This window comes from Pteropus medius, unplaced genomic scaffold (assembly GCF_902729225.1).
Source record: "Pteropus medius unplaced genomic scaffold, Ma_sr-lr_union100, whole genome shotgun sequence".
Taxonomy (NCBI): domain Eukaryota; kingdom Metazoa; phylum Chordata; class Mammalia; order Chiroptera; family Pteropodidae; genus Pteropus; species Pteropus medius.
Window position 1 is genome coordinate 10,882,520 of NW_024351073.1, and position 4,533 is coordinate 10,887,052.

Genomic DNA, 4,533 nt, shown 5'->3' on the forward strand with positions numbered 1-4,533 from the left:
TCTGATGTCTATTGTCTGAGTAGGAATGTGAAGACGTTGTGTACATGACATTAGATAAATTTCACTAAAGGTCATTTTTTGTTGAACTCAGAAATTCTATAATATAATTGATTTATAGGGACATGTATAGATGCACAGCAAGTAGTTCATTATTATCATCTAATAGAATCTTTGATTTTGTCTACATGTAAACTTCCCTTCCAAGTAAATTAAGTAATGTCAAAAAGGTCAATTTCAGTTGCAGGAAAAAAATAAGAGAAAAAAATGAATATCTTATTTGGAGGTCAGTATGACTTTTCTAATCCTATGTTTGTTTGTTTCTATTTACTTTAATTTTTTAAAATTTGTCTCTTACACCTTTTTCCTAAATTTGTTATTCTGTTTTTTTTTTTCATTTTTAAGCCAATATGCAATATCTCTAACTTCTAACACCAGTTATAACTGTTTCTTTTTGCAGTATGATATTCACTTTGAAAAGTCAGTTCTTGAAAGTCATTTATGTTGGCAAATTATATTCATTATAAATTCTGGAATGAAGTTCAATAGATGTTTGTTCCCTTTGGATTATTATTTGGATGTAATACACTGATTTTTGTCCCCAAAGATGAAACAAAGTATTTACATATTTATGAAAAATAAGTAGTCAAATAGAACTGAAATTATGCATATGAATACCCAATGGCATATACACTATAATTTAAATTTATAACTTTAAAAATGTTGCCATCTGTCTCACAAATAGCAAGAAACCAGTCTTAGATAACTCAAATGTGATTTAATTTTTATTAAATTTTATTGTTTGTATATTAAAATATAAAATAATTCATATAAATTGATGAAACCAATAGGGCTTAAAAATATATATTGCCTATCTCTTTATCATATTTGTTTTAACCAGGAAAAAAAAGTGTTATGCTCATGGAGTAAAGTCTAAAATAAACTGTATTTACTACTGTCAAAAAATGAGAAGTGAGACTAATTTACAATCAACAACTTGTAGGGTATAATACAAATTGAACTAGAAATACTTAAACTGTCACTGCCCGTAGACATTCTTTTGTCCATTTATTTTTTTACCAAGAAATGGAGCTTGACACTGAGGAAAAAGAATAATCAAATAATTTGCTTATAGTCAAATATGCTAAGTCCTAGAAATTTATGACAGTTCTCTCTGAATCTCATTGCACTTCTGCTGTGGTTATGTTGCTTCTCACTCCCAGCAACGACCTGGAGAACAGAAGAGAAAAAAAGGTCTCTTCCTTTAAGGAGAGTTGGCACCTTGTTAACAAAATTAAATGTAGGAAAAATTATCTAAATAAGTAATTGAGAAGGTACACACATCATATTCATTAATTTAAATGCTAGGTACACAAAACTGTTGGCAAGTCATATAAATTATATGAAATTTACATACTTTGAGTAATCTTTTTCCTCTACATAGTACACTTTATTTAATTCAGACTAAAGTAATTTGAAGATTGGAAACATTGGAAATCTCTTTCTACTTGGAATTATTATATAGTTGGGCTCTCTATTAATTGATATGGGATATGAAACTATATCCCATATTATATTCACAAGTTGTTGTGTAAACTAACAAGTCATAAGTAAAATAGGCAGTAGATGCCTGTGGTACAGAATTTCAAAAAGATTAAAAGACACATTGTATATAGTAAGATTATATGAGCTTGGTCTTCCTGTTTCCCTCTCTGACATTAACCAGCCATCTTTAGCAGTTAATTACTATTCTTGCAGAGATATCTAAGCCTATTTTATGTATTTAAAAACATAGTAGTATATAGTATCTCATTTTGAATATTGCTTTTTCACTTAAAATTTTCTTCATGTAAATAATTTCTAGTAGCTACATAATATTCCTTTTAATTTTTTATAATTATTTAACTTGTCACTTACTGATACATGTTTAATATTTTTTTTTATGCTAGACATATCTTAGTTTCTTTCTTTAAAGACTATTTCCAAGTATGTCTGTAGGAAAAATTCCTATATATGACTGGCTGCATCAAGGGGTGTGATAAATTGATTGCATTAATATCTCTAACAGTTCACCCTCTTCTGTACTCATGTCCTTTGACAGGTGACTTTCAAATTCACTTTGAAAAAAGAGATGGAATTTATTTTCCTGCTTCTTGATTCTGGGTTCAGCCATGTAACTGGTTTGTGGACCAGTGCAATGTTAAAGAGCTGGATGAAAACAGGATTGGAAGACTCTTTCATGACCTGGCTTGCTTGCCTTCATACCTCTGCCTTCATCATGAGAAGATGACAACACTGGCCTATTGGTGTGATGTGAGAGACACCAGAAAGAGAGCCAAGTAACATCAGCAAACAGCCAGCCAACACATATCTGATCCCAGAAATGCAATGGAGGCCACACAAGACCAGAAGAACTAACCTACCTAAATCACTGATTTGTAGTTTTATGAGTTCAAAACTAATTGTGTTTAAGCCATTGAGTTGAGGTGGGTTTATATACAGCATTTTTATTGCAATAGATAACTGATAAAAATGCATGTGTTTTTAATTTTAATAGATTATATTATTAATAAGAATATCAGCTTTACTCCAATCAGTAATATATATGAGAGCAAAGCAGTATGCTGCTAATTTGTTATTTTCCAATCAGATAAATGAAAAATAATATTCTTTATATTTTATATTTTTCATAAGTGAGATTTTTATGCAAAATTAGAAATTAAAGTATTAGCAATTCAACTGAAGGGTCCTGTGACTACTTCATGATCACACGTCTCTCCTCCACTTGCCCTGGTCACCACCCTAAATTTGGTGTTTATTATTACACATAAATATAAATCATTCAGATAAAAATACCATATGTATTTTGGTGATATCCAGTCTCATTTTCCTTTATTTAAAATTTCTGTGCTTTTTGTTTTAAAGAGTGTCTTTTTATAATATATATTAATTTTTTCATTCTATTTATTTACTTTTAATTTGGGCAATAATTTTAGGCCAAGGCCAATAATCTGTATTTTGAATACATATATATCTTGACATAGTTCAGCATCATTTGTGTACTTTCTACTTAGATAGCTACTTTTAAATTTTTTGTCATTTATTTACTAAACTTTATTGTTTTACTTTTCCTCTACTGTTTTGAAGTAAGCTTTTATTATTTTAGTATTTACATTAAGCATTTTAAATAAATTCAAATTCAATGAATCAATTTTACAGAAGAAAAATCAGAAAATCTTTAACTTTGATCAATCCTGTTCTGTCCTGCATTTTAATATCACCCACAATTTTAGTTATGATTCTTTTATGAAATATATTATCATCACCTTTATGTAGTCAGTTTGTTTAGATTTATGTATGTATTTATCAATATTTTTGTCAATTTTTACTTTATATCTAGAACAATTTTTAATGGCATAATAGTTCTTTCTAAAATACTGCCTTGCCTACAGCCATGCCACCCTGAACACGCCCGATCCCATCTGATCTTGGATGTTAAGCAGGGTTGGGTCTGCTAAGTACTTGGATGGTAGACCACCTAAGAAGACCAGGTGCTATAAGCATAAAGAAAAATTTTTAAAAATAAGGGATTGCAAGCTAACAAGGTCCTTGCAATCTGTGAGGTCAACCAAGGGTTGCTTCACCTAACAAAATAAAAATAAAATAAAATAAGTAAAATAAAATAAAATAAGTAAAATAAAATAAATAAAATAATAAAATAAAATAAATAATAAAATAAAATAAAATAAATAAAATAAAATAAAATAAAATAAAATAAAATAAATAAAATAAAATAAAATAAAATAAAATAAATAAAATACTGCATTGAGAATTTCCTTAGTGAAGCCTGCCTTTAATATATATAGCATATATATTATTATATATATACAATATATATATGTATACATACATATATATATATATTATATATACATATATGTATGTATACATATATATGCATATATATTAACATATATAAATATGTTAGCATTAACATATTTATATATATAGATATATATATTTTTTTTTTAACAAATAACATAACTGCTTAATTCCAAAACAAATGAGGACACAATTCTAGGTTGGCAATTACTTTCCAGTTACTGAAATTCTTTTTACATATAATAAAGATTATTTTTAACATTTCTAATGCTAGAAAGAAAAATGGGTAAAATTTACCGGGAGATAAAAATCACATCTATAAAATAATAAATAAATAAAATATCCAACAAACATATTACCTCTATGAATAATAAAATCTCTTTCCCTGGAAATAATTATGTATATTGACCTTGGAAAACCACCTGTGTGAGGGGATTTCTATATTACTATGATATTGAACTTAAAGATTTCCAGTTTCTTATCATCTTAAGCTTCAATATCACTAATACTCAGGCTTTTAACATGAATAGAAGAATATTTTATTTTGCGGTGTTTTCCTATGGTAATTCATAGTATGGGAGAACTCAGAAAAGTGTGACCTTTGGATGAAGACAGGTGAGTCTATTATGAATACCATCTTATTTCTTAACCTCC

At 27.8% G+C, this 4,533-nt stretch overlaps 1 pseudogene; it reads left to right on the forward strand.

Moving 5' to 3' along the window:
• The first annotated feature begins 3,441 nt into the window (after positions 1 to 3,441).
• LOC120586342 (uncharacterized) lies at positions 3,442 to 3,560 on the forward strand (annotated as a pseudogene).
• The last annotated feature ends 973 nt before the right edge of the window (positions 3,561 to 4,533 follow it).